Genomic DNA, 14,345 nt, shown 5'->3' on the forward strand with positions numbered 1-14,345 from the left:
ACGAATTTTCGCCGCTTTTTATTAAATTACTATTTTCGCTCTACGAACTCTACCTCAGAGCTGCTGCCGCTTTGCTTTGCTTTTCTGCGCTGACCCGGCACTGTTCTGGTCCCTGGCTGACATATTCGTTTTTTCTTGTTCGCTCTATTAAACATATCCCCCCCATGTAGTTGAGCAGCATGTCCAACTGAGGGTCGGTTATTTTTGCCGTAGCTGTCGACGGTGTCATCGCAATTAATACACTTATATCTTCGCATGTCCTCAGTCGTAAGGACACACGATAAGGATAACCTCAGACAAAAGCGGCGCACTTTCTCCTCCACGATATCTACCTCCTTCTCGCATGCCATTGGGGGTGTCGCTCACGAGCCGACCTTCTATTTATTTTTTTCATTTATCGCTGCTGACGTAGGGCCCAACTTCAGTGACCGGGAAACAAATTCCTAAAGTTTAAAGCTCCTCCTATCGCGACGTCATCTATTGAACTTAGCTCAGCGTTGACGAGTCTAGCACCCCAGGAAGGCGATGCTCGCTAATTGTCGAGATAAGTAATCGGAACACCCTATTGGACAGCTGTGAGCACTTTGGGCAACGCGGTCCAATAGGCTCGTTTACTCGTCTCACGCATCAAGTTATCTCTACACTGAACGCCTCCCTGGTATCTGGAAAGAAAGATGCAATCAACGGTGATGCTGCAATTTGTTGGCGGGGGATTGAGCCATCCACTCTTCTGCCGGGTAATTAAACGGGCGGCGCCTATCCAAGAACTTGCTTTTGGTAAACATTTCTCGAGACATTGGTCAAGGACTGAGCAGCGAGCATACGCTCATTAATAAAATTACAAAATCGTAACTTTTACTCGGGACTCTTCGGAACGTATGTTTTATGTAGCAGTAATTACGTTTCGGTACGTAATTGGTAAATAAAAACTTTTATTCAAAAACATGCGATTGGACTTGGAAAAAAAAAGAAAGAAAAATATGGAGAGGTTATGCGATTGGACTTGACTGTATCACCTTCAAAAGTACGTCCCATGCACTCTAGAAACAGAACTTGACCGCATAACACCAAGTGCGCCAATCATTGCCGCGAACGATATGGTTATCGCTTTTGATTCGAAGAGAGAGTGTGCGTACGTCTTTTTGGGGCAATGGCCCAAATAGCCACAAAAAGACGTACGCCCCCTTCTTTCCTCGAATCAGAAGCGCTAACCGTGGCAATGGCTGGCGCACAGCGTGCTATGCGATGAAGCTCTGTTCCCATAGTGGAGGTGCTCTTCATATGAAATGCTGTCCATAGACTGGAGCAACAATAAGATCGCCTGGGGTGGCGCTTCACAGTAAGGAAGGCGCAGCTGTTGCGTCGTTATTTGTGTGCAAAACCTCCCCCCTTTGTCGTCAAAATATATTTGTTGTTGTGCGCAGCAATTAATTATTATTTGTTCCAGTGTTGCCGGTGTTAGCGGGACAGGAACGAGTCAAGGGGGAATAGGTCGGGCACGAAATGGGGCCTACCGTCCAGCAGGAGCGCCGGTACGAGGCTCGTCGTGTTGGTACCACACGACACTTGACTTGGGTCATAAACGTGCTCCACGTACCTCTGGTCACTTGGGTGTCCGTCGAAAAAAGTAGGGACCAAGAATAAAATTATTTGTCTCGTATTCGCCATTTATTTTCGACATCTTTCGTTATGGTTTCGCCAGATTACAGACTCAGCCAAATGTTGTTTCATGTTCGGCTTGGCCTGTGGTTGCTCACAGAGGACGTATTTGTGGGTAAGGCTAATTACAAAGCATGTGATTCCTCTCCTTGAATGACATGGCCCGCCACCTCGCATTCCATTGCTGCGTTACAGCGATGACCAAAACCTGCTTCGGTCCAACGCGCATTCGTTCTATCGAGTTGGATGCCAAGCGCTTGTATAATCGTCGTGATAAAAGGGCACCGCACGCGCTCCCAGCCAAGGAGACGGAACGATGAAAGTTCACTCGTGGCTGTTATTTTCCAACCGAGCAGTTGAGCGAAAGAGAAACGATGATGATGAGGAGGAGGAGGAAAATAATAAAAAATAAAATAAAGACGACCCAGGACTGAGCTGGAGTGGCTGATTTTTTTTTTTTTTTTCTTTTTGTGCATACTAAAGAGGATGGCGTAGAACTCGGTAACGTAGATGATGTTCTGTGACGTTGCCGACGCTGCGGTAGCGGCCGCTCACCGCCAGGGCAAGTGAGTCCCGATTGTTCTCCCAAGGGCGGACAGACGGTCCCTTCTTCGTGACTGGGCTGCCTCCTCATCCGTCGAACAATGGCGTCGGGATGTCCCGGTCAGTACCATACTGGGATTTGTGGACCCAACTTTCTCGTGTCGCTTACCGACATCTTTACCGCGCGTCATTAAGTCCCCTCCTACATCGCTTACGGCTGAATGTTGCCTTTACGCCGTACTACCGTTACCAGATAGGGTGTGCCAGTAGTCCCTTGTGCCCGGAGCGTGGTGTGCCAGCGACCGCGGACCATGTGATCATCGCTTGTGCCACTTATAGGAGGGAGCGTCACTTGTTGGCAAACGACTTTGCGCGCGCGGATTAACAGCCGACCCCTTGACCTCAGACTCATTTTGGGACCATGGGACACACGAAAGCAGATGTCCGTCTTGCGACCCTTCATCAAATTCCTGCAAACTACCGGCCTGATCGACTCTCTCTAAAACCCTGTCAGCGTCGTCAGCATCATCCCCATACCATCGTCATCATGTATTTCTCTCTCTCTCTCTCTCTGTGAGAAAGACGGTGACCACAGGAGACTGGCTGAGATGCAATGAGAAATGACGAGCCATCCCGGATAGGTGACCTGTCAGTGAAAACCGACGTTGACGTCGTGTACCTATCATTCATCATGCCCAGGGTAAGCTGCTCGGTAAAAAACACGTGGCTGCACTCCTTTTCCTTCCATGCACGCCAGGAACAGTTAGGCGGGTGACTGGGCTTGAGAGAGACCATGGAAGGGCACTGTCTTCACAGTGGTAGTCTACAGTGTTATCGCAACATACAACTCTGCCGAAACAAAGGGTGCCCAGGGCACTGCGGCATCAGTGGAAATGAGAAGGAAAAGAACTGCTCATAAAACTCCTTGACGCAATCCGATGCAAAGTACTCCTTACGTAATCGCTTCTCTAAAGCCATGTGGACATCATGAATCACTCGTTCCTCGCGCGAATCGACCCCAACTGGCTCTCATCGAAGATGCCGTTAGAGTCCGTCATTCATCGCCTACGACTCCCCTTCATAAGATTGGTGTCGTTGGATCGCCCAACTATTCAACTTGCGGAACTGTGGAGAACACGGAGCACGTGCTGGTCACCTGCCGACGCCGCCCTTGTCGGCGAACACTGAAGAACGCCCGACAAGTGATCTTTTAGTGTTGACAAGGTATAGTGGTGAGCTGGCCACTGACGACCTACCTCAAGGACATAAGTGCTGTCACGATCACGTCCTGGACAGCTGCGGCCTACACTCTAAAAACAGAACTTCACCGCATAGCACGCCAAAGAATGATAGGGTTATCGCTTTTGATTCGAAGAGAGAGGTAGGAGTACGCCTTTTTGTGGCAATTTGGATATATGAAAATTGCAACAGAAAGATGTGCGCCCCGTCTCTCTTCGAATCAGAAGCGATAACCCTATCATTCTTGGCAGTGGTTGGCCAAGTTCTGTTTTTCGAGTGTATACGTTTCTTTTTTTTTTCTATCTATTTATATTCTATTTTATTCGGTTCCGGACGGCCATATTTCGATGGTGTATTATATTCAGGTTTTTTGCTGCATATCTATCCGCACTCACCAACCCATGTAGATCATCAGGCCTCTCCACCTATACTGAACTCATATGCATGTCATTACCTGATCGTACACTCTTAAAAATGAACTTCACCTCATAGCATGCTCCTAGCCAACCATAATCTCGAATGATATCGTTATCTGACCTGACTTGTTGAAAACGGGAGGCGTACGCCTTTTCTGTGACAATTATGAACATCATAAGTGTCACAAAAAGGCGTACGCCTCCCGTTTTTAACAAATCAGGGGAGATAACGATATCATTTGAGATTATGGTTGGCTAGGAGCGTGCTGTGCGGTGAAGTTCATTTTTAAGAGTGTGGTCACTTGATGTATGCGTTGTGTTGTCCGTGCCCTAATGAATGAATGTCATTCGGGTCAAGCCAACAAGGGGCATCTCAGGAAGAACATGCTATGACATGGCGTCTTACGGTTCTTTCAATTTCTTTAAATAACTCCTCCAAATAAGCGTCTTAGAAATGAACCACGTGAACGTCATAATGACATGACACGAAAAATCGGTCGAATAAGCAAATCGCGAGTGTACGAGCCGATAAATAGCCAGTAATAATCCGGTTCAGATAAGATTCATATAGGAATGGTAAAACTTGCGCCCTTTATATGTAAATGAGGCAGCTTACATACGTCAGATCAATCAATTTCAATTTTTCTTTCGTCAATATTTGAATGCCTTGCATCTATAGGGATTGCGAATATGTATACGTCGGCATATACGGTATTTTATGGAAGTTATTTCCCAACGTGTCAGCGTCGTTCTTGTGGTAGAACACAATCAACATCATTAAAAAGGCACATAGCTCGAGTAAAGACCGCGCATCCATGGAAATGTGAACGTGTTTTCTCTAAAATCTTCTTTTTTGAAAAAGGGTCACAGCTTGAAGGCGATGTTGAAGACTTTGCCCGGAAATTGTCATCCAAACGAACATTCCGTATGATGTGACGACTTAAAAAGAAAGATCATTTATTCTTGCCAGTCGTTTTGGGCCTAATTTGGACTCATTAGGGACTTGTGACATAATGGTGTTTCTCCTCGGGTGGTTGTGACGTCTGAGATGTCAGACAAGTTGAGATGAATGCACCTCCCCAGCCATTAAGCAGAGCTTTTTTGTATGGAGAGTTCGCGGGCGCCATGTTATGTATTTGTCATTACCGGAAAGGTTTCACTCCACGCCCGTCTACAAATTTGCATTTTTGAGTAACGTCAAATGGGGATCTCTTCTGCAACGCGTTGTATTGCGGCTGACCACTGAATATAATCCAATTTAGGAATTACAATCTGCATGGCGGAGAAACGGAAGCTATACTCCAACCATTAGACTGCGAAACACTTCCTTCATTATGTAGTTTCGGGCGAGTGTAAACACAATAAGCCCCAGCATAATAAAGGCATCACTGCTAGGTAGAAAATCACTAGAGAAGAAACTTTGCGATGCACGTAGATGGGACTACGTGATCAGTGAACCTACCTGTTATGCATTCCTTGTGCGAAGAAATGGAAAGTGAATGGCATCACGTTCTTCCTAGGTTGGTCATTTAAAACTGGTCAGCTCTGATTGGTAGCTCAATTACAGCGTTCATCCCAAGTACTTTTTTACCGACAGATTATTTGCAAACGAGCGAGTTTTCGTCATTCGCGCAGTAAGAACATTTTGTGATTCATTGTAACCACCAACTGCACTTATTCACGATTCCGATTTAAGGATTCCGAAGGTAAATACTTGTATAGACAAGTGGAGATCTTGCGACCGTGATCGAACGCTGGTCGGCTCTCTGAAAGTGGTCCCCCATCATCACCTCACCTCAATCATGTGTGTTAGGGCGACTAATGTTTTGCACGCCAGCATGTAGGGAAAGACCTTTCGACCTCCTGGGATGGGAGCAATGTTTACTACATTGCCTCGGTTTTGAGCTCAGCAAGCCAGCACGACTCAGCTATACTGAGGGTATCCTTCACTTTTTTGTGAATAATCGCAAGTTTACAGCGCAGCTCAGAGACTCGTACTTAAAATGCACACTCCTCTCTTCCCCCTTTGAAAGTGCCAACAGGACATTTGCTCACCGTACGAAAAGCGGATAAATGCTCACTAATAATAATAATAATAATAATAATAATGGTAGTGCGTATTATTACGTAAGGTTTGTTTACCTGTATGTCACCGAGCTTTTTACGTGCCTGTTATGTGCCATGTTTGGTCGCACAGTATAAGAGTTTGTTGCAGGATTTGTTGTGGCTGGGAGTATGACTGCTGGGAAACACCCAATTTCTGCTCCATGTTTTCACCCAAGCGCATGACTGAAGCTCCTTAATTGCAAAATAACTCGTACGTGTGCATAAGCATAGAAGCATAGTAGGACTCACGTGGTAGTCGGCCATGTCGGTAAAGGCGGAGCATGAGTGTAATAATCGAGGACAGTTATTGGTTGTTCGTTTACTTCCGTAAAATAAATGTTATCTCACTATAAAACGCGCAGTCACGCACGGGAAACTGCGAACTTAGGACCCTGGATATACAAATGCAAACACCCAACTTGGAAACATATAATAATAAACTAACCTCCGTCGTGTCTCCCAACTAGCCGGCTGCTAAACTATGGCTTTCTTTCGCTAAACGAGTGGGATAGACATCGAAACCAGGATAAATAAATCGTGACTCTGATCTTACAAAGCAATCGAACATTCTCCTTGGTTTCGAGAACGTCACTTTCGAGGTCCTCTCGTGGGCGCGCCCTGTTTCGTGGGGCCGGCGAAATTCGTTTTCTCTCTCTTCACCTATACTGTATATGATGAGACGATGTGGAAGACTATCCGCATATTCTGTCGGATGACTCCATAGCGTAATAAATGGAAATTCCCTTGGTAGGTGAACCTCGCATATCTCAGGAACAAGTTGATTTCGAGGTGATGAATGGGGAGTTTCCCGCAGTGCTGCTCTTTCTGGTAATGCTACATGCAGCAGCAGCCGTGGTGCAGGTCAAGATCACGGACTCGCGTAGCGTTTTCCCAATAGCAATCCAGCCCTGTGTATTAGAACATCAAGTGGAGATCCCACGTTACCACATAACATATTGGCTGTAAAAAGTGGGATACTTTATACTGTACGTGATGAACTTTGTTGCGCCGTCTTTAGACACAATGAAGGTGTTGCATATAGAGAAGGCGGATAAGCAGCGGCATAGTATTTACGTTACCTTTACTTGGTAGCGGTATCGCGTTACCGTTTCAAATTTGTAGCGACGCAACTATTGAGCTACTTTTCTGTGGAGTAGCGTGTAGCGGTATTTCGTTACTTATGTTTGGAACACACTGGTGGAGAGTGTTGTTGTCCTCTTGTTGATGGCAATATCCACGACTAAGAAGATCGTCTCCACATTTTTTTTTTTAACTAACCCACCTAGCTGACCAATCGCCATAGTGCTGGCACAGTGCACTAGAGATTTCTGTCGATGCCATCACCCCCTCGAGGGCAAACGCGGCGTAAACACTAGGTACCAGCAGTCCGCGACGCAGCGTGTTTCGCTGACTACCCCAGACTACCCTATCCTCCCTTTCGTATTCTCTTTTTGATAAACATATCCCCCTCTGTTCCGCCATTCGAATTCATTTGAAGCTACCTGCATGCAGCGTAAAATAAGAAGAAAGCAAATTCTTCCTTCACGAATATGTGAGCAACTTTTATTTAAAACGTTACAACAATATTTTCCTGCAGATCTTGCACCTGATGAAGTTTTCCTAACCGTCTCCTCATTATTGTTGTACTACACACAAAGGCGGAATTTTGATATCGCTGCGATTCCCGAATACAAGAATAACGTCATCCTACTCATTAAGTGACGACGAGAAAGAGGGACACGCTGAGGAACGTGATGTCACGGGGAGGTGTTGGAATCCCGGTGTGCTGTCTTGGGTTTTCCTCAAATGTCCAAGTCGGCCCAGCACGCACATTCCTCCGTGAGGCCCAAAACGGCAATCTCTTTCAGCCATCATGTGTACTTGGTATGCAATGCAATGTGCGCGCTGACCTGAACCAACTACTTATGGACTACCCTAACTACCAGCGGGAGCCCGAGATCTTGCAGCACAGAATGCATGCCACCAGGCAAGGTGATGGGCCTATGGTCCAGAAGCGTTCATATGTACTAAGGTCTCCGTCGCCTTCGAGATTTCCTGTCATCAACACTCCACCCTGGTTTGATCATCCTCATCTCCATCATCATCTACAATTGTGGAAAGGGGTGTGAGGCCAGTTGAGCATCTGAATGCGGACACAGTAGGCTACATGAAACAATTACAAAGTACGAGTGAATAGGATGGACTAAAGTTAAACTTTCTGCGTTCCAACCATCAGTATTTATCGCTTTACTCGGACCAAAATTTTACGGCTTTTGGTCGCCCTTGGATAATGAAGGGGGATATTCCTGTCTGGGAACAAACAAAAAAACGCCTTATCCTGGAAGGGCAACATATGTATGAAGGGAATGCTGGGGAACGATGTGTTGACCACTCATCAGAGTGCGTGGGCCCTGCTAATCCCACGGCTGTTGCTTTTTCTTCAAACAGTTGACTCATCATCACGTTGCGCCATCGAGTTAACAGAGCAGAAAGCGAGGAAAAAAAAGATGAATTCCTCAGTGCGATCCTGAAATTCACGAATCCCCTTCCAGTCAAATGGGGACAACAACAACAACATACACATTGATTGATTGATTGAACAAAATACAAGAATGTTCCACCTGCGAAAAGTTGCTCCCGGAGACATTTTACGTGTTTTGCACTGCAGAGGAAACGTCCTTTCTTCAAACCACACAAGTGGGGGGCCAAAACCAACATAGAAAATTATCGCTTCTTATTCGAAGAGAGAGGGAGGCGTACGCCTTTTTGTGGCAATTTTCATATATTGCCACAAAAAGGCGTGCGCCCACCTCTCTCTTCGAATCAGAAGCGATAATATTATGATTCTTCGCAGTGGTTGGCGCACAGCGTGCTGTGCGGTCAAGTTCTGTTTTTAGAGTGTATATGCATGCAGCCATTTTTTTCACCCTCTCGCTTCACCCTGCACTCTTAAAAATGAACTTCACCGCATAGCACGCTCTTGGCCACCATTATCTCGAATGACATCGTTACCTGCCCTGATTTGTTGAAAACGGGAGGAGTACGCCTTTTTGTGACACTTATGCAGAAATGTTAATTGTCACAAAAAGGCGTACGCCTCCCGTTTTCAACAAATCAGGGGAGAGAACGATGTCACTCGGGATGATGGTTGGCTAGGAGCGTGCTGTGTGGTGAAGTTCATTTTTAAGAGTGTGTAGCTGCGCCCTTTCACACAACCGTCCGTGTGCATCCTGATACGGATAAAAATAAGAGATAAATGAAGGGAAGAAAGTGTCCTTTGACGTAGGCCACCCTCAAGGACAGCGGTCTTCCGAGACACCAGTTTCTGTACAATTGTAAGGTCCACCTGCCGCCATGCCGTCATTTTTGCCTGCCGTTTCTGTGACAAATGATTTCTCAAGGAACGTTTTTTAAATTGCAGTCTTTTGTCAACGCAGACAGAAAACTATCGCTCGGAGATATAAAAATATAAGTAAAAATATCAAAAATGTTGTAATAGATGTGACCGCTAATGGGGCAACAGCAATATGTACTTGAAACAGATAAGTAACAACATTCTAATAATGATAATAATAATTGTGCCGTGATGTTACAGGTAAGGTCTTTTGCTCCGCCACACGGTGCTGGAAGCATTGTTTACCTCCCTCCCCCAATAGCAACCGTCCTGATATGGTTGAGGAGCGGGGGCGACACAAGATGCATCCGAAAGAGAAAGGGACCTCGGTCAGCGCTGGTCCGTTTTCTACCCGCTACAAATTTGGATATGACACGAAGCAAAAAACTCTGTAGTCTGAAAAGCTTCACCGCATAGCACGTACGCTCCCGTTCTTTCACCTGATTTGCTAAAAACGGGAGGCATCCGCCATATATTTTTGTGGCAATTATGAATAGCGTAACAGGAAAACGGACCCACCAAGTCAAGGGAGAGAACGTTGTCATTCGGGATTATGGTTGGCTATGGCTGTGGTACGCGATGAAGCTCTGTTTTTAGAGTGTGGGGCCGTGTGATGGCCTATACATGAACCGGAGTGACAGGCACACGTCTGGAACATGGTGAGCATACGAATGATCACCGAGAAACACATTTCACGGACGCGAAGAACGTCACGTTAGTGTGAAGACCGTATAGTTACGCTAAGCGGTTGCCTTTCATGTGCCTCGGAAACGACGACGACCTGTGCGCCAATGAAACTGCTATTGATAAGTCCACACAGTGGAACAACGAAGGTTCCCTCTTGAGCCGATAAATGGTTGCGATTCTGCAATGGTGCTCACCGCCAATCACCGTAAATGCCACGCAGTTATACCGGCTACTGTATAGGATCGCTGCACGTTGCTCCAAACACAGGTCTCATATCATCAAGAGCTTGTCATAGTTCCGGTGTAGGAACTATATTTCTGCTTATCAGCGTGTCGTCAAGTTGCCCGCCTACATACCCATATACACGTCGTATGAAGGAAATATGTACTCTCGTGTTTTTGGATGGTGCGCAATAAATGTAGTTTTTTTTCCTGGGGCCACCGCCATCTTGTAGATGGGAAACGGACAATAAAGAAAGAAAGAGAAACATACATTCGTACGGCCAAATATACCCGAACTCTGTTTTGACCCCGCTTTCAGGACTGCTGCTATTTCAGTTATGCTTGCGAGGGAGATTTTGGACAAAATTCTCTTTGGCTACCATTATTTCGGAGAAATGAACTTCTCTCGCTGTTCCGACAACTTGACGGTATGCCAGACCGATCACGACAGGGGGATATCAAGAACAAAAAGGAGAGGTCGCACACTAAAAGTCCGAGAGACACTTGTTCGAGAACTTGTGCCAGACAGAGGTCGCAAAAGAAGGAAAGAAGAAGAGAGGCATTTCTTCGCCTCCTGGCTGGGTTGCGCCACTCGTAATGGTTTTCTTCCCGTACACGCTTCACTATTAATCGTCCGCAGGAGATATTCTTTAAACTGGATTGTTGGCTCCGCCATGTCTGCTTCTACGACGTCAAGTCCACGACAGCTTACCATGGCTCGTGACGCTGCTGTCACGTTGCAGCAGCGTAGACCGAACGTTGTTACGGTAATCGACTGAGCACAAAAAGAAAGGAAAAGAAGGTCCACTTAAAGCTCTCCCTGGAGTCGATCCAAGGAGTGTGATGTCAACAAGGGAGACGACTTTCAAGTACCCTCTTCATACTTGCCAGGAGAGGGAGGGAAAACAACTTTCTATTCCAACCGGCAGATGGTCGCATTTCCACCGCAAAATCCCTTAATTTTTCATTCCCGCAATTGGAATATGATGCGAATAAAACCCTGCCTTATATTCGACGAAGATCGAGATATCTTGTGCTTTAACGTGGAGGTGGAAAGGATATTCTCTCGTTTCTGGCAAGACTGGATGGAAAGGCTCACGGAAGGAAGATCGTTTTTCTGTAGAACAGAGCTCCTTAGGCATAAACTATACACGCAGTTTTCGAGGTTACCCTGCCGGACGGGCCTTGGGTCTTCTGTGCCGTTTTTTTTTTTTTTTTTTTCTGACTGACGACTGTGGTTCAAACGGAGTCGCATAATGAGACACTTTTGCCCCTCGAGCCGATTCTTACCGCTGTTGTTCCAAATGTGTTGTTCCGCAACGATATTTATCTTGGGAAGAATTCCGTATCAGCTGTGCAGATTGATGATAGTCGTATCAGAAAATGTTGCGAGATATTTTTGAGGAAATCCCTGGTCCCGCATGTCGTAGAATAAAGATATTTGCATGAGGGAATATTGAACGAAATGAAGGTGTGAACACCATAGTGGGAACCCATCTCCCTGGCACAACAGAAACCCTTCTTAGGAAGATCCTCTCCCGACAATTAAATTTTGTGCATTAGGTATAGGCACTTGACTTGACCGCATAGCACGCTGTGCGCCAACCATTGTCAAGAATGATAGGGCTATCGCTTCTGATTCAAAGAAAGAGGTGGGCGCAATTTTTATATATTCGAATGAGAAGCGATGACCGTATCAGCAAGGGTTGGCTCAGCGTGCTATGCGGTCAAGTCCTGTTTTTTGAGTGTACTTTTATCTCCTTACAATCTCTACGGGATTCACTTTGTAAATATTATCATCGATTGCGAAGGAAATCAGTCCGATAAGTAGCTGTTATCAACTCAAACGCCTCTCAGCCGAGACAAACTACAAATACATAAGCATCCCAAGAATCCATTCAGTTGAAATAAGTCAGGAACTCTATAACCCTCCTTGACATTACCTTCAGTTTGGAGTCAAGAAAAGGGGCGAACAAACAAACGTACAGGACAAGTCCTCCTGTTTTAACCCCAAAACTGAGGGACAACTTTAAACCAGCTCGCTAGCATAGTCCTCACTTCCCGGCAATGGAGCTTTTCCCCGAGTTATTTCATTCTTCAACTGGAGATATGAAATAAGAAGGCACTCACGTTCACGTCGGTGACTCCCGTTGACCGCCTAGAAAAGTTGCCAATCTCTCCCACAAGTTGCTATATTTATAAGAGAACACGCCCACCTCTTCAACTGACTCCAACCAATCGAATCTTGGCGCGTGACGTCATCGGTCACGTGCCCCCTGTGGAGGGAACGATTGAGAAAGGGTGAGATATCATGCGGTGGGAGGAAGGCTTCGGACTAATGTCTAAATATTGAACATTATTTCTTTCCTCAAGTGTGAGACTACGGCTACGCATTTCCCAATACCGGATGTTTTAGACGGTTCCGAAAAGGTGATAACCCAATTTCTTTTAGCGTTTTCTGCTTCCGAATTTTGTAGCCGTCGTGGGATCAAAAAGAGAACGGCAGTTTTTCCACCATTCGTGGAAGCACGCGACACTTTGGAACAGGATAGAACCATGTGCGTTCCCAGGACTTTTTCCGAGAAGGGGGTAAGAGAGGAGGGGGTGGGAGCAAGCGTGCCACCCCCCCCCCACACACACACACACACACACACAGAGACACACCTCTTTTTCTGGAGGCGGACTGCGCGGGTGCTCAGAGTAACCATTATGACATCTGAGAATGATCATTACAACCTATGACTATAGAACACACTAATTTCACAAACGACCTTGGAGCTCTAGGGGGAGGGGTGCACGCCCCCTTTGCCCCCCTCTCAGTACGTCCATGAACCGGACAAAAGTAAATCCCTCTTGCGTTTCATTTGACGGCATCGAAAAGCCGTCACTTTTAACGTGTATTAATTTTTCCCAATTAATTAGACGGCACGACCAACATGAAAGCCTCAACTTAATTATGAACGTAATTAACGTGGCCCGTCTTTTTAATTAATTCAATTTTTATGGAGCGGTAAGAGGAAAAACATGACGTTTTCTTACTTAATTATTCTGATAGGAATGGCGCAACCTTTAAGAAGGGATACAAGAGGCACATAGAATATAATATAAGGCAGGCAAATAAATAACCCTTCCATTGATGAGCTCTTTTAGTACAAGTTATTTCCGTCTGCTTGTGCAAGTAAGCCCATTTCTGGGAGATTTCTCCTTCCAAATTGTTTATATCTGCACGCATGAATTGACTTTCCTTCAGGCTAATTAAGTTGTGTACATAACCCCTTTCTCCTCCCAACTGTTTATGGTGATTAGCACCGATGCCCCCGGGCGCTACAAGAAGAAATTAGCGTCTGCTGTTTTCCAGAGTGTGGTCTTTATAGATCTTTTAGGCTAGGTGCTGTATATGTCCGTGGAGATAATTGATTGATCGCCCGCAGTTATCGAACACTCATATGAGGTCCTATTGAATTAAACCATGACGTAAATCGAGCAAAAAAGGCCTCATGTTATTCAACAAGGCGCAATGATCACTCGAAACAAGATGTGTGCGAATTGACAGCACGCTGTTGAATGTTGTATGTATGTAAAGATATTTATTGCTTGAATTGGCAATGTTACAAGTTTCGCATAATAATTTGTTCTCTCTCGTGTTCTCTTTGCTCTGTTCGCCCTCGGACATTCCCACCATCACGATCACGTCCAGCATCGTCATCGCCACTTGGATCACTCCCGTCATCTCTCATCGTCATCACGCATCATTGTCACCACTCATATTAGACCCCTAGCTATGGGGTAGCGTTCCACTCAAAACCTCCCCACTTCATCATCACAATATATATGTTGTTGTTGTTCGCATAATAATTTGTTCTCTCTCATCAACACGACAAATAAATTTCAACAAAGTGTACGACTTGTAACTCAGAAACTCTCACAAAGCAAGTTCATTATTTGGTTCAAGTGACAGTAACTTGTTTTCAGTCGGTGAATCCCATCATCATTCGTGTACTTGTTGTTGTTGTTTTCAGGATCAGGATCAGGAAAGGATCAGGATTGGTGATAAGTCCGAGCAAAGAATAGCCTGATAGT

At 45.6% G+C, this 14,345-nt stretch overlaps 1 protein-coding gene across 1 annotated transcript in view; it reads right to left on the reverse strand.

Annotated features, from left to right (window-relative positions):
• Positions 1–12,471, reverse strand: part of LOC135387779 (uncharacterized) — a 34,735-nt gene extending 22,264 nt beyond the window's left edge. Inside the window, exon 1 of the mRNA XM_064616900.1 lies at positions 12,396–12,471. The gene's annotated coding sequence lies outside the window, so the exon portion shown is untranslated. The remainder of the gene's footprint in view (positions 1–12,395) is intronic.
• Positions 12,472–14,345: the final 1,874 nt, after the last annotated feature.

Source organism: Ornithodoros turicata, chromosome 3 (assembly GCF_037126465.1).
Source record: "Ornithodoros turicata isolate Travis chromosome 3, ASM3712646v1, whole genome shotgun sequence".
NCBI lineage: Eukaryota > Metazoa > Arthropoda > Arachnida > Ixodida > Argasidae > Ornithodoros > Ornithodoros turicata.